The sequence below is a fragment of the Bicyclus anynana genome, chromosome 5, assembly GCF_947172395.1.
Source record: "Bicyclus anynana chromosome 5, ilBicAnyn1.1, whole genome shotgun sequence".
NCBI lineage: Eukaryota > Metazoa > Arthropoda > Insecta > Lepidoptera > Nymphalidae > Bicyclus > Bicyclus anynana.
This window is the reverse complement of record NC_069087.1, coordinates 9734475-9752102: the sequence shown is the minus strand read 5'-3', so window position 1 is coordinate 9752102 and position 17628 is coordinate 9734475. Positions and strand designations below refer to the sequence as shown.

Genomic DNA, 17628 nt, shown 5'->3' with positions numbered 1-17628 from the left:
GTTTAACTCGGTACTTGATAATATAAATAAATAAACTTTATTTGATAAACAACGTTGATCCGAGTTGGTATCGGTTCGATAGCCCATTTGATCTTAATTAAGCCATTTCCTTTAGTCAGGCTTTGCCTCGAAAAGCCATTTATACCAACGGTCGTGATCATTAATATAAAGATCTGTAAATTATCTGAAATTTGTTTCTTTCGAAGTCGCAAACGTATTTCACAGATGTGCATTTAAGTCATCGGTCGTGATCATTAATACTAAGGTCTGTAAATTAACAGTACCCAAGAGATGGAATCCTAGAACAAGAGCCTGTCACAGTCACACCTTCCTCATTTTATAAAAGCTGAAATAGTGTCAGCCCATGCTTAGTCCGTGTCTTTCGGAGGTATCAAGTTTCAGGGGACCAGTTCAAACATCCAAATACCTATAAAGCGTTACAAATTTATATTTTCCTCGACATTATATAAGATATCATGTCCCCATGGTGATGAGGATAATATTTCTTATAGCTTAGCTTAGTTTAGCTTCATGGCAACTCTTCGAAAAATCTTATTTAAAATCTGTCTGATTAAGTATCTCTAGCGAATTGTTGCCGTAAAGTATTAAGTCTCTGCGACTTTGAACATGACTTCTTATGATATTCTGCAGAAAATATGTATAAAAAAACTAGGTTAGGTTTAGATAATTGTTACCTGTAACCTTCCAATATACCTCTTACCCACGTGTAAGATTTTATATCCCCGTATTTTTGCTAGCAGACGTGTGAAAAATAAATCAAAAATATTCTAAATTGGACTAATTAGGAATCCAATCCACGTTAGAATATCCGGTTTAGTGGTCTAATAAAACAGTCTTATAAGTGGTTGGCTGTGTTAAAATAAAGTTTTTTATCATATTTTAGTCTCACAGAACAGAATAGGTACCTATTACAGGAAAAAATTATCACGATGTGTGGCTATGAAAGTTACACGTAAAGAACGTGACCATGATTTGTGTTATATTACAAGTTTATCGTTACTGTTACGTGAAAACTTATATATGAGTCTTCAACCTTGCGCGATGGCGGGACGTGATTACGATGGCAAGCCGACCGTGACACTGGCGCGGGTCATGATAATGACGACTTCATCCGTTCCTACACTAAGCCCTCAGCAATACAAAGTTATAGACTCAACGAACACTTCTATACACGTGTCTAGTACAAAACATCGATGTATTTATTTATCAAAGATTCTGTGAACAAACTTCAGCCCAGAAACCATTTCTTTTAGACTTCTAGACACATTTTATCACAATATTTCAAATTTACATTTTGAAAGCAGGATGGATTTTTTTAAAGAATATTTGACATATCTTTTAAGTATGATCAATACTCCCATTCCCCTCCAACTAGTCGGGAAAAACAGTATTAGAGTGGTTACGACAATAGACCATCGCGGCGGGCATCAAATCACCACCCCTCAGTGATGAGTCCGACCGCTCTTACCGTTGAGCTATTGAAGCTCGGAATTGTATTTGTAGTATAATATACATATTTACAAAATATACCTACATTATATGCATAATATGCATTGTAGGAGTATGTACGAAAATTTACTGATATTCACTGATGTTTAGTAGCTGCTTATAAGGCCGTGAATGTGTATAATACGAGTAGCTTGTCTTGTTGGTACGTATCTATGAGAGTTGAATATGAATTTGAATACAATATTCGTATATTAGTATTCATAACAAAATGGTATCGAAAGAGTTACTAAGAAACAAACAAGAATCTTCAAACTTAAAGTCTTCGCTAAATCATCCATCAACCATAAGCATCCATCACCGAACTTATCTACCTTCCTAGTCTGACCAACTGTCTCGTCGGGTTAAAATGATCACCGTAGTATATTATTGTGTGCTTACATTTTGTTCTAAAGTATACTCGTACCTAGTGGGAGCAAGCCCTCAGAGTGTCGGTACCTCGGAACCGTTATCTGGTCACCGCTACGTAAGCGCCGCACCGCCGCACGCCGCCGCGGAACAAGTCGTCGTTGTTCAAACACTTTAAGTACAAAATGTGATCCACCACTATCGTAAAGATTCGATCTAGACGTCTATTTAAAATGTTATTTTATACAGTTGTTATCTTTTTACTATCGGACAGCGATGAGGCCTCTTCTCTGAAGTCTGAAGATGCAACTAATTTTCTAATGCTGCTAATGTGAATATCTAGTCAGAAAATGCATTTTCTTATCCTGTCTTGAAGAAGGAACATATGACTAAGAAATTACTGTCGGTTAGAGTATTACGAACATTATGGTATGCTGGCTAAATAAGCCCCAACTGTCGTAAGAAAGATTTAAGTTTTGAATAAACATGCAGCTTTAGTTCGCTGCTCGTGATCAAATACCATTAATATTATGTCATTATTTAACTTTGTAATTATTAAAAAACATAGCAGGATCTCTCGTTACCTATTTTTTTTTTCTCATTTATTTATTTGACCTTTTTTTATCCCACTGCGGGACATTTGAGTGCCCAAGTTCCCGGTGTTCAGGGCTCCAGAGTGAGGAACCTCCAAATAATACGCGCCGTCTCGTCTCAAGAATCATTGCCTTCTGTATTCGACCCTAGATCCAGCAGTTAAGTGAAAGTTGGTCCAAACATTTTCCTTAACGTTAACGTTAAAGTTGTAGGGGATTTTTATTTTATAATCCTAATTCTTTGAAGCAGTTCATTACATGTTTGCGTTTTTATTGAACTCTACGGTTACTTTACTACGGTTTGATTGGGTACTATAATTTATAGTATAAAATTTTACACAGTTATGCACCACTTAATGTGACAAATCTAATAATAGTAATAAGATAAAATATATTTTCTCATGACTATAACGGGATACCAATATATTTTCCACCATCTTGTCGCACTAAGACATGTAACATCCTGGAAAGACCGGTCCACGGGCATTTATCGGGTTCAGTGCCATTATTTAGCGATCAAAATATACCGGTTTGAAATCGTATGTGACGATGGAAGTCGTAACACTATAATACAAATATTATATAAATAATCATCTATCATACAACTGTACAGGTGTACACAAGAGTCTTTGGTGAGCGGTATTCCCACTCCTATTATTGAATGAGTGGAGGCTCGACTAATAAAAGAGTTCTTTTGTGTTTCGAATTACGTATTGGATTAAACCTTACCTTACCTTATTTCGGCTTGAAATTTTTCATACTTCTTCTTCTAGGAGACTTAACTAATATCTGTTATGCATAAAACTATGACTAATCAATGTTCTCATATTATAAAAACATAAATTCTAACAATTCTTAAAACCGATTGACGTCAATCGGTAAAGACGATAATGCACATATATCTTACGGATATTACTTTTTGTACTAGCGACTGCTAGTAGTACTTCATCCACGTAAAATTGGGCTTTTTGAATTAGGTAGGTGTGTTTTCTACGTTTCATTTCAATAAAATTACTAACTTAACTTAACTAAAAAACATTTAAAGGGATTTTTAGTAATGCTTGATCTGACAAAAATCACCTGAATATCAAAAGAGAATTATGATTAGGTCTTCTGTATCGTTGCAGACAATATATTTTTTTGTTTCCTCTTTCATAAGAGTTTTCATATTTGATTTAAGTATGAAAAAACTTAAACAGAATTAGAAATATATTTATGAATGTTATTTAAACGGGTACATACCACGATAAAACGGAGAGAACGACATTTGGAAGTCGAAAGAAGAATGGCCTACTTACCTTTTGTTAAAGGGGTAACTGATAAAATTGGATCGTTCCTAAGGAAAAAATACAACATCAAGACTGTGTTTACTCCTTTACAAAAGATCGCCCACATGATGCGTTCTCCAAAGGATCGTTTGCCATACCAGTGTCCGGGTGTGTATAAAATCGACTGCAGCTGTGGTAGCTCTTATATTGGACAAACGAAGAGGCCCATAGCAACCCGTGTAACAGAACATATACGAGCGATAAAAAACAACGACCCGCAAAAGTCTGCGATAGCTGATCACATTCTACAACCGGGAACTAAACATTGGATTGAGATCCATAATCCACGCATTATTTCCACGGACCGCCACTATATACCCCGAGTAGTTCGAGAAGCCATTGAAATTCGAAAATACAAAAATTTCAATCGGGAAGATGGTTTCAAACTAGCCAGCGAGTGGAACCCGGTGGTAGAATTGTGCAAACCAAGAGGGCGCCGCGATACGCATAATAACAAAAGCGAGTGTGGTTTGCCTTAACAGCCAAAAACGCGAGGTCGTTGAAAAAAGAAAAAGAACAAGAAAGAGGGTAGATCGATTTTCCCCCTAACAGCTGACTTCACTTCTCATCTCGCAACTTCAGTCCCGTCGTGACCACGATCCATGCAACTGGGTCGAAATATCGACAATAAAAATCTCGTCGTTTTATCGTGGTATGTACCCGTTTGAATAACATTCATAATGAACAACCACGAAATAAGTTTAAAATCATTAGAAATATATTTATTTAATAGATTTGAAAAAGAAAACTAATAAAAACAGTTAAATCATAACATGGTCGATGAAATGAAATGTGTCAATGTCGCGAGCGCGTTGAAATCTAATGTATGGAATACGGGAAACGGTTGTCATAAAGTAGCTCCATTACATCATTACATATTTTATTTATTTATATATTAATTTTATATAATAAATATTACTATAGTAGTTACCTAGGTAGGTTTATTATGTAAATATATATTAGATATCAAAAAACCAATTTGAAAATGGATAACCTAAAAAAAATATTAAAGATAAAAATATCTATATTGTTATATAATAGTTCTCATTATTTGAAGAGCCTATTTTAAATAACTTTGTGGTTAGCATCTAATGTTTAATAAACGTTAAATTTGATTTTAATGATCGGTCGATTTATGAGCTATATATTATGAAGTAAAGACTTTGATTTTTATACAATAAATAATTATTATTTGACACGTTAACGAGAATATTATATTTTGAAATGAAATTGAAGCTTGTGAATACTTTATTTTTATAAATTTTCATCTACATTGAAAGTCAAACTAAATTTAAAGCTACTTTTGTCCTCCCCGTTATTTCCAGTAAATGTACTATAATCTTTCCAAGAATAACATATTATATCCAAAAACCTTTGCATATTTAACTATTTTTGTATCTACTTTTACATACTAACTAAAAAGTTGTACTCGAACAATGTCAAGGCAAAAGTTAATTTTAAAAACAACATAAATATTATTACCTAAATAAAAACCGATTTTTTATTCTTTAAAAGTAATCGCTTTGCGGTACGTCTTTGCCCGCGGTGGTAACTAGCCACGGCCGAAGACCCACCAGTCAGACCTTTACCAATTAAGAAAACATCAAATGGCCCAGCCGGGGATCAGACCCAGGACCTGTAAATCCAAACAAACTTTCGCATCTTGCGTAGGATTATTGAAATCCGATAATGTTGATTGATATCATTTCATAGCTGAAACATTTTTATATGATTGTTATAGCAACTGCCTACTCAATATAATAAGCGCAATTTGTCGAAGATATTTCAATGTAAAACATTTCCAGAAAACTGTTACCAGCGCCAATGAGTATGCAATCAGTAAGTAGTAGGTATGGACAATCGGATTGTGCTGCCAGCGCTGCATAATGCGTTTGAATGAACCTTTGGAACTGGTAATTGGTGATGGGAAAAAACGAACAGCGATTAAGCTTAGTTCATATACGAGTACATTCACATTGATGTTTTGTTAAATAATACGAATTTGCTGTATGAACCAAGCTTTATATAGCTGTACGTTTTGTTATTAAACAAAATATTTATAGAAAATTTTAGGTTTTGTGAACTTTTTCATGTATAATGTTTTTTTAGAATGCCTGTGACTCGTTAAAGTTAAGAAGAGAATTGCGCAAGAATAAAATTGCACCCTTAAATAAAACAAGCCTTTGTTTGTCAAACATATTTTTTACGGTTTTATTTTATAATATACGTCTATACAAAAACTATGTAAACGAGGTCAGAAACTGGTTTGGAAAATAATAATTTGTAATGATAGATTTTGTAGAAGCAGACGTAAAACCCAATTTCGCTTTTACTTCTCGCAGCTGTACTAACTCCGCCAGTGTCACGTGGTAAGGAGGACGCGTATTTTACAACAAAGATTGATTGGTGTAATCTGGGAATTAAATGAACATCCAATTTATCATTAATCATATCAATAATATCTTTTTGGTTTAAAAGTATATTTATTTAATAACCATTAAATTACATAACATGTTAAATAACTTTCAGTTCTATCTTATTGTACATTCGTAATTCATCATTATCAACCAATATTCGGCTCACTGCTGAGCTCGGGTCTCCTCTCAGAATGAGAGGACTTAGGCTAATAGTCCACCACGCTGGACCAATGCGGATTGAAATTTTCTTAATTCTCTGGTATGCAGGTTTTCTTACGATGTTTTTCCTTCACCGTTTGAGACACATGACAAGTTGTACTATTTTTTTAATGTGGCCATGATATATCATTTGAAATCCTCTTGATGAGGCCTTGAATTTAATACCCATATCACAATATTCGAAAAATCATTTTTTTTCACCTCGAGTCTTTAGCGTCACACAGTCGTCGTGTTGGTTTACTTTTAAATTTCACCTATCTAAGAACACTTGGATTATTAAGACAAATCTAACGATATCTTAATTAGGTAAATCCGTTCAGCGGTTTGGAAGATATGAGGTAATAAAGAATATTACATACATACGTACAAGATACGCGCGAAAACATAACCCTTCTTGCAGTCGGATAAAAACAGATATTAACAATTTATAGTTGGAAGAGCATTACTCGTATATGTTTACAGTGAGGAGTTTAGAACATGAAAAAAAAAACTGAAAAACTGTGAAAATGTGTGTAAATGTTTGCATACCAATTTGATAATGGCTCTTTTTTTATAATTATAAAAAAATTTGAATTTCTTTAGAATCCTTTTTAAGTTAGTAACTACGAGTATATGACGTGTGAGTGTAGACCTGTCCTTAGCCGCTCAATCGCATCACTGCGCGCCGAGGATGCTAATAGACGCACAGTAGCTACAAAAACTATTTTATTTTTAACTTAATTTGAAGGATCGTAATTGCTCATATACATGCCACTATACATACCACAGCCACAGTGACCATATTGTGTCTAATTAATTTAGTTATTTGTTGGTTGAACTCTTTGACACCATGATGTCATTCACCTTGAAAATATGATAGATTAAGGCATTCTACGGGTTCAAAGGTACTTTATTAGTTTTTTCTAGCTAGAGAAAAAAAGAAAGAGAGAGAGTGGTATCAAAAGCCTTTTGAAATATAAAACCACACAAAAAATGTGTCTCGCTCGCCGCTCGGGTAACCAGCCGGTTTGGCTTTGGCGTTTATCACCCTTGCAGTTTTATTATCTCTAGAGTCCGGGCACGCAAAAGCTTGGCCGGTGAGAGCCTCGACGGCGGGCGGCGGGGGGTCGGGGCAAGGGCGCGCGCGCAGCAGCCTTCCGCGCCGCCACCAGTCTCACTCCGACCATTTCGCTGGTCGTGCGTGCAAATCGAACTGCGTCGCTACGTTCCGTTCTCCGAGTGTCAGTTAGCTCCAGCTCTGGAGCGCCGTAGGTGCAGTGTTGTGATAGTGTGTTTTTAGTCATACAGACGGATAGTGTATCACTACAAAGTACCACTGTCGACGGTGCGCGGCCGTTCCACGGAGTTACCTAACGGCTGTTCGCCTTGCGAGGGAAGGCGGATCGCTTGCACCGGGAGGAATGAGCCCCGTACATTACTGCTCCCGCACTCACCGATGATCTCAAGGTTGGCATCCGCGCTCGCCCGCTCGTGGCGCAACCACCCGCGACCCCCGACCGCTCGCATTCTCCTCTACTCTCCATTCTGCTCTCATTCAAATAACATTTGTTCCGTACACAACACTACAGAGTACAGAACATTCACTTCATAAATATTAACGACTGCGTTCAACTAATATTTTTACGCTTACTTAAATCTGTATTCTTATTGGAATATTTGTATTCCATATGTCACTTACCGCTATTGTAGACCTACTTGCTTTAGTAAGTAATATATTCGTTACTTAGGTAGGTAAGTATATACTGAAAATTTATTTTCCGACTAGATTATCTAATACATTTGTAGACTGAAAATAAAAAAGTTTATATGTAGATATTTATAACTATTTTATGGGTTATAAGTAATGTAAAACGAATAACTGTCTGCAGCTTTTGTCATTGATACGTACTGTAAACGAAACTATTAAAACGGCGGATTGCATAAGAAAGCACGTTGAAAGTTATTGCGGTATGCTCGGCGTTCGTATAAACGTAATGGTGTTACAAAACGATGGTCAGTTTCACTAGATGGCGTGCGAGCTCTACTTATGTAAGCTGTACCTGCTCCTTCATCTCCATATAAAGGCTGGCCGATTTCCTTAGTGGCATCCGCAGACACGTACTAAAGTAATGTGATGTAATCGAATTAGTTTGACGATCTACTTGTTGATACCTAATTAGGCGTATGTTCTGCCAATTGGCGTATCTAGGATTATTTCCTAGGGCGGGCCTGGCCCCCGACATCAAGTCCATTATTAGTATCATAATAGAATTCCATATTGGTAGCCCAGAAACCTAGGGTGGGCACAGGTTCATTCAGGGTGGCCACAAATAATAAGGAAATTCATATACATACAAAAACTGCTCAAATACTCACAATCAATTCACCACAGTTATTTCAACATGATAGTCACATCAATTAATATTAAATAGGTAACTTGTTTATATTACATATATCAGGGCAATCAAGCAGCATTTAAAATGGGCGTGTTGTTTTTTTATCAATACCATTAAATATTACTGTATTTTAGTCACGTGTCGAACGTGACGTAGGCACCTATTTTTTGTAACTATTTTCCCGAATTATGAATAGCTTCAAACGCCAAATAAAGCCGCTGATTTTATTAGCACCTGTAGCTGTAGCTGCGTTTAAGAATAACGTACAGGAATATGCATGGCGCAGTGGTGGATTTACAAGACAGAGGTCCTGGGTTCGATCAACGGCTGGGTCGATTGAGGTTTTCTTAATTGATCCAGGTCTGGCTGGTGGAAAGCTTCGGCCGTAAATAGTTACCACCCTACTGACAAAGACGTACCGCCAAGCGATTTAGCGTTTTCATCCTCCTTCTAACAAGTTGGCCCGTTTTCATCTTAAATTGCATCATTACTTACCATCAGGTGAGATTGCAGTCAAGGGCTAACTTGTAAAGAATAAAAAAAAAACAAATAAAATAAAAATTATTCCTACAGGATCCACAAAAGTCGTCAAGTACAGCTTTAGTTGAAAGACATTAGACGCGTCGCGACAGTGCGTGCGCTGCGTACTAATGACGTCATTTCCACGTCCAGTGCGATAAAATGTTGCGTTTGACGCGTGCGCCGCCTGAGTCTCGTATTGCACCATCATCATGACCCTATTTTTAGTCGCCCGCTACAAAACCAGCTCTCTCCGCGTATAAGGAATTGGAGCTTAAGCCCACCATGGTGGTTGGCCCATTCTTGGTTGGTGGGCTTAAGATCATTGAGATTTTAATTTTTTTTTTAATTTTCCGTCTTGCCCCCAAAAGTGACCTCCATATTCAAATATTTCAGATTTTAAAAATTTTCCAGAAATCTTCAAGTAAAATCTTCTTATTAAGACTTTTCATTTGATGTATCACACAATGAAGTTTGTAAAAGTATTTTTTTCAACTTTCCATCACCCCCATAAGTGCCCCCCATTTTCATATTTTACCTATTCACAATACATCTCTGTATTTGGGTCACGAGAATTGATATGTGTAAAATTTCAATAGAATTGGTTCAGTACATTCGGAGAAAACAGACAGACATTAAAATGTGTGCAAGTGATATCATAAGGGTTCCGTTTTTGTACTATGTAAGTTCGGAACACTAAAAAACTTTCTGAAACCTATAAACCTCCTATACCTTAAAAAACTAATAATCGTCCTTTCCCTCACTTTTAAATGTAAATATCCAAAAATTCTTAAGCGCTTTATTATTTTACTTATTTCAAGTTAAGTACTACTTAAACATTTTAATTTAAGTAGTTACTTACTTAACATAAGTCGGTAGTAAATTTTATATGATTCTGCTTTTTAAATATGTCGATTAGTTAGGTGATTATGCCAGTCAGTTAGGTAAGTAATTATTAAGTATTTTACAATTGAATATTATGTTTGTACGGTCACCTATTTTAGTCTATCTCGAACGAATCCAATTGGGAAAACCATGTTGACTAAAACGTTATTCATTTAAAATATACTATAGAGATTTTTATATTTTTGTCCTGGCTATCTTTAGGATTTTATAATTTCGTTTTCAAGTTGAAGAAACAAAGGTAAATTATTGGTAAACAGACTTTATCTAATCGTGAGTGAACCTTTCGAGGTTAGATGAACTTTGAAAAGGTTAGTAGGAAAGGTTGACTGGTCGTAGATATATGTAGAGTAGGTACGTAGGATGTAGAGAGAGTGATTTCGGGTTCCGTATGTCAAAAAGAAAAATTAAACTTTGTTGTCTACCTGTCTGTTTATCACGACCTTATTGATAAATCAACGGAAAATTCGCTTATCCAATTCAGCGAGTTACTTATTCATTGTTCTATGTAGCGAGTTATCATTCAGTAGCACCTACTCGTATTATAACTCACAGCAGGGCCCCATCTCTTATCATAATTCAACTTTTTTTTTAAGAAAACGCGTAGGTATCTACATAATTTTATATTATAAAAATATCTATTTACCTACAATAAAACACGTTTTCATTTCAGTGATGGAATTTAATGCAAAAAATTTAAACTTGAGCCATTAATAAAATTTTACGAAGCAGCCACAAAAACGAGTAGGTAGGTACTTACCTACTCTTAGTGCATAAATTCAAACCTCATTTAAAGTACGTATAGTAGATAAGTAGTAAGTAGGTAGGTATAGTAGAGTGGGCATGTTAAAAAAATTCTCCGACGACCGCGGCTCCGCCTGTGTAGAAACCTCTGAATAACTTTAAAGAACAGACTTTCATACAAAGTTCCACCTCTTCTATCCACTGTTTTCCTCTTTAACCTTTAACGTAAAAGTTATAAAAATACTTTCTCCGTGATTATGTGTCACAAAAGGAAACTTCAATGCTTTTACAAGTAGCTTTAATAGATGAAAGGTTAATACTTCAGTCAGTGTATTACCTTTAATATTAACTAGCGGACCCTGTCAAGCTTCGCTTTGACTTTTGTGCACTTTTTCCCTACCACTACCTACCCTGCTCCTACCCTACAACTACCCTACCCCTACCTCTTCACTACTCCTACCCCTACCCTAAAAAAAAATCTGTAAGAACCATCCTCGTATTGGAAATTAAAGTGCTAAATTAATCTACGAATCTCTCCACTGCGCGTGGCTCTTTTTTATTAGGTATATTTTTGATACGGTTTTTTTTGTACATCTTATAAAATGAATACCCTATAACCTGCTATCAGGCAGTGTTTTGTTATATTGTACCTATCTCAAAAGGTAAAGCAGTGTTTTTGATAAAAGCTCTAGCAGGCTTTTTTTGTGCACTTAACTTACACGAAACCTTGACAAATTATATATCTAAACCTTTCTCATGACTTTCTTAATCTATTGAGGAAAACTGCATTAAATTTATTCTTTCAGTTTTCCAGTTTACCTAGAACAGATAAACAGACAGACGTGGCAAAGGACTTTATTATTATAAATACATGAAAGAACCTGAAAAAGTAAAACTTGAAAAAGGTATATTTTTTAATTCGAAATATAAATTCTCTGTATGTATCACAGTTATTATATACCCACTATGCCGTGCCTACGCAGCACTGGTATATAGAAAGCGTGTTTACCTTCAATTTATGAATCATACCGGATCTGGTTGATGTCACTGTATTTCTTTTAATTACTTACCAAACACTGAATTATAAAAAAAAAATAATAAGTTATCGATGAACAATACGGTCGAATCGTTTGGGCCAAATAACGCCAGCTCTTGGATCACCTGACGCATGGATCAGTTTGGATCTCAAATAATAACGTGAACGCGTTGAAGAGTTTTCAGACGACTTCTGAAAATATACGTAGATTAATTATTATACATTCATTAAATTGTGTCATTAAACAAGTTCAAAAGGATATGGAGGAAGTTCACAATTCGTTTGATCTTTTTTTATTTTTTTATATTAGGTACATACGATTACGATTGCTCGAAGATGCCCGAACTGATTTGGATAATTCTTTTTTGTTTGAAAGGGTTAGGGAGTCCTGTTAGTCCTATAGTCATAATGTCTGGATCTGATGATGCCATGGAGACATTAAGGGAACTCATCTAAATCGTCATTATCATCAACATCAGATGATCATCGGAATCAGAATTGGACGACCTTCGTGGTTCAGTGGTATGCGTGGTGGATTTACAAGACGGAGTTGGGTTTGGGTTCCATCCCCGGTTGGGCCGATTGAGGTTTTTTTAATGGGTCCAGGTCTGGCTGGGGGGATTTCGCCGTGGCTAGTTACCACCCTAGCGGCAAATATGTAACTCAAAGCGATTTAGCGTTCCTGTACGATGTCGTGTAGAAGGGGTATGGATTTTCATCCTCCTCCTAACAAGTTAGAAGAGGTTGCATTATCACTTACCATCAGGTGAGATAATTGTCAAGAGCTAACTTATAAAGAATAAAAGTAAAATAGTAAAAGTAAAAAATGTATGTGAGTAAAGATTTATTAATGTAGGATTTTCAAATTATGAGATTGTGTTGATGGATTGACCTACTCATTATAAGAAAACAATGTAAAAGGTAGTTCAGAGAGTTAATTTGGACAAAATTTATTCGTGTTTTTCACTTCGTTGTTTGAAGTTTTTTTGATAATGATAATGACATTGTACGGGAATTAGAAAAAACGATGTAGACCATCGTTTTAATATTTAAGTGATAACATTATTTACAGAAACCCATTCCCCATAAATGGAAAGCCAACTAGTGAAATCAGAAAATAATGAAGTTATAGAATCCCTTAAAATCACAATGAAATGAATTATGAATGAATTATGTTCATGAAATGACTATTTAATAACAAATCCAATTTTAAAATTTGTTTATTTTAAGTAGTCACAACTAAAAATGACAAGCGAATTCCAGAGAAGTCATTATTCCTAGGGTATAACCCGCTAGGGTTGTGTGTAATAACTTGACTCTACATGAAAAGAAATGAACCTAATATGAAGAGCAAAATTATTCTGTGTTAGAATTTGAACATCAGAGGCGATCACACATCAATCGGTACATTAGAGCCTGTCCCTAAGACTATCATTAAACCCATTTTGTCTTTTTATTTTGACCACACTAGGTGTGTTTTAAGTACATATATAGCAGTTTCGCTGAAGCGTGGTACCGCTAAACAAATGCTTGCTTCAAGGCCTCTTTGTTCTTATTGCATGCCATTCCCACAAACAAGTTAATTGTAATCAACTGTAGATCAAAAAAAGTTCTCTTAAGACATTTCGACATGCTCACAATTCTTAGTTCGTTAGAGAAGTTATTCCTCTAGCGTAGTGATCATATCTTTTGTTATTGTTTTTCAACCACATTCATTTTTGTACGATTTCTCCTTTCTGTTATACCCGTTTACATTTTTCTCACATTTTCTTTAATTTTTGTATAGTTACGATGATTACAGTTACCTTCCTCTATCTGTATCTAAGTGACCTAGGAACTACTTGTTAAGACCAAGTCATTAACAAGTAGTTCCTAAATTTTTAAATGATCATCTATCAAGTTATTCAGTTGGCCGTAAAGTTACGGACCTAGTGCACTGAAATAAGCAATATGTTGGCACAGAACGATTACTTTCACATGTCACGGCTTTTTGTGGTTGAAATAGTATCGGTTATAAAACTTGATACTCGTAGGTACCTATCATTATCCGAGGGACCGGCGAATTAGCACAGATGGTTGCGGGCTGCGGCTCTACAAGCGAGTGAGGCAGCACCTGTTGCGTCGCCGTCGGTGGGCAGTCGACCGATGACAACGCCCGTTATGTCATTCCATTCCAATGTACGAGCACAAAGCCCGTCCCATACTCTCACGCGTAGGTATGCCATCAATCTCCCATGTCTGTGAGAAATTTCATATAAATGTTCCTTTTTGTGATGAACCTCTGTTTATGGTAGGTATTGATTAATCTTGTTTGTTTTCTTATACTCCTGTATAAATTTATAGCTTATTTTACAATAAACATTGCTATCTATTAAGTGTATTAAGTGTATATAGTGTGTAATATACTATCTGTATTTAGTATAACCATTCCCATACTTTATGTTACAAAGAAAAATTACGTTTCTCTCATTACCCATGCGAACTTTTAAAGGCGTAATGTTTTATTATTACCAAAAAAAACTGATCTCAGAAAAGTAACCCTCAATGAAGCATTTTGTTCCATATTTTCCTTTCATATTCTATTCGCTCATAGTTATTAATGTAGACTAATTATAATTATAACTCAATATACAAAGAAAGTTTGTGATAGGGGGTAATCACTGTATCTATTGAATCAATTTTGAAAATTCTTTTACCATTAGTAAGTCACGACAATTGTGGCCTAGGATATTATATCGCTATATTCTGACGGGACCGGGAACTACGCGCGTGAATACGCGGGGCGTCGGTTAGTAAAATATTATAAACAAGTCTGGTGAAATGGCTTGGAAATTATTAACTTGAAAATGACTCGCGAGTACACTATACGTGAATAGATAAAGACATTTTAATTATTCCTGTCGCGATTCAGGCGCGACGTCGCCGTCCCCGTCACCGGAACTTAGTTACACACGAGCGGCTCTTTCTCCTTTAATAGATATTATCAGCGTAGGAACAGGCACGACACATGACGTCTCGCCACCGACGGGACTCAACGTATGAGATTTATTGGACAGATTGTTCTCGTCATTTTCGGAACCTGTACAAACGGATCTACTGTCTGATAGAATACATAATGAATCGGAAACTGATTTGCAAAACAATGACTTTGAATTTTAAATGAACTGAACAATCAAATAAAAGCTTATAAGCAGTCATAGATGCCGACGTAAATTGTGATTAATGTCTTTTGTAATATTATTGTTGGCTTAACGTTATCAATTTAAGATTTATTTCTTACTGGCAATTTTGTACTTACATTAAAACTCATTATTATTTTTTCTAAAAATTCATTAAAATTTGATACACATTGCATGCAACGCGAGCACTGATTATCGGTCAGGGACATCACTAGTGATAAGTACATACTACGACTGTGATGTGTGCCGTTTAGCAGGTAACTTTAAATGCTTCAAAATTCAGAATTCGTAAAGTTCGTAAGCTCGATTTACAAGCACTTTTAGAACGTCAAGTAGGACTAGTTGTAGAGACTACAATTAAATACAATATAGAAAGCAGGTTCTGCTGAGAAAATTCGGCAATAAACTAAATAGATGCTCTTTTAAAATCATCATATTTAATTAACCAATAGCTTAACCACTGTTTCACTTCATATATTTTTAAATATAAGTATGATCATTAACAACCCATACTCGGCTTATTGTTGAGTACAAGTTTCCTCTCAGAATGACAGGGGTTAGGTTAATAGTCCACCAAGCTGGCCTAATGCGGATTGGCAGACTTCACACACGTAGAGGTTTAAGAAAATTCTCAGTTTGTAGGTTTCCTCACGATATTTTCCTTCCGTTTGAGACACCTGATATTTTATAATTTCTTAAACTGCACATAACTGAAAAGTTAGAGGTTAATACCCCAGACCAGATTCTAACCTACTCCCTATGAATCGAAGACAGAGGTCATATTCACTGGGCTATCAAATTAAATAAATTATGTATCAAAGTAAAAAAATAGAAGCTATTCTAAAATTTACTTAAAATTACATTAACTAAACGTAGGCAGTAAAAAGAAAGTAAGTATACGTAGATATTGTTACCTGCTACACGGACATACTCTTAGCTGGGGTATGATTAAAGGTTGCGACGCTACACAATCGGTAATGAAGAATCATTTCTCAAGAGAGAAACTGGCATATAGGCATTGTTTGCAGCCTACTTTCCGTCCAAGCGGGCGCGGCGTTCGACTACAGACGACAAGACGTGAAAGTGAATGGCGCAAGCAAGTTCATACGAATGCACAGATTTTACGCCTGATTTGATACATTCACGCTAACTTGTTATGTTTTCCGAAAAGAACGTTGACGTAACAACTTTTATTAGGATTAGTGACCGGGAATGCAGACACAATTGATGATTGGAACACACATGGAACACATATTTGAATTTTAGTTTACGATACACCATTGCATTACAATATACTGAATTACATTATATTACATTTCATTTCAATTATGCAAGACAAAAATTAAATTGACGAATGATTATGGACCTCAGTATTGAATAAGTTTCTTTTCAAAATGTTACTTTGACTTCATTATTTAAATAGTAGTAAGCAATGAACAATTGTAATAGAAGCATATTTGGAAACAAGTTTGATAACTACCTGGTTAAGTTCGACTCAGTCTATTTTCTACTTAGAAAATGGCGTAACTGATTCGTCATAATTTTATACACTTATAAAAATACAATTTTATGTAAATGTTGGAAGACCTAATTATTTTTTTTAATAATTTTTATAAAATTTTTCTTTTAAAATATTGCTGAAAATAATAATTCGTAGCTATGTTTTGTATTTTAAAATTATTTAAACGTTCGTGTTATGTTCTGTGAATAATTAAAATAAAATTGTACATCACGAATTCATTCTGAGATGTCAAGGTTGGCTGCCTGAAGCATAGAGACAATATTTATAAAGCGGTCGAGCATCAATCTCATGTGGCCTCAGCAGCATTGCGTAAAACTCAAACAATTTGAGACTTCGCAATTTATAAATCCTTGAATCGATAATAATCCTTGTCATATCTTCTGACATAAAAAGTCAATACAACTGGCAAAGTGTATATGCACATGTTATCTTTGAACAAATTACTTTCAGGTAATTGAGGTAGTTTCAGCAAAGAATACAGGCTAAAGTGAGGCTAAACAATTATATATACATTTGCAGAAATATAAAGAGCATTTTAACCGACTTCAAAAATGGAGAAGGTTCTCAATTCGACGCGTATGTTTTTTTTTTTCTTTTTTTAATATTTGTTACCTACTAACGTCGTCATTTATTAACCAATTTTAATAATTCTGTTTTTGTTTGAAATATACTTTTAGATTGGTCCCATTTAATTTTCATGAAAATCCGTTCTGTAATTTTGTGTTAAAGTGAAAATAAGTGAAACAAATGAATTGATTTAATTCATTTGTTTCAGTTAATTTTATAAAAGCGTCACAGTATGTGCAATTTAGCACATACTGTGACGCTTTTGAAAAGAAGATGTTTTGAGGGTGGTACTATGACAAGGAAACCAGGATCTGAAAATGGAATCCTGGAGAAATTGATCGGGAACTTTCG

At 35.2% G+C, this 17628-nt stretch overlaps 1 protein-coding gene across 11 annotated transcripts in view; it reads left to right on the top strand.

Moving 5' to 3' along the window:
* The first annotated feature begins 7572 nt into the window (after positions 1-7572).
* LOC112052608 (uncharacterized) overlaps positions 7573-17628 on the top strand; it is a 106719-nt gene continuing 96663 nt past the window's right edge. For 6 of the 11 annotated variants that reach the window (XM_052881611.1, XM_052881610.1, XM_052881608.1 and 3 more), the window contains exon 1: positions 7574-7878. The gene's annotated coding sequence lies outside the window, so the exon portion shown is untranslated. Of the gene's footprint in view, positions 7879-17628 lie in introns of all 11 variants that reach the window. The other 5 variants (XM_052881605.1, XM_052881604.1, XM_052881602.1 and 2 more) reach the window with 1 other exon arrangement.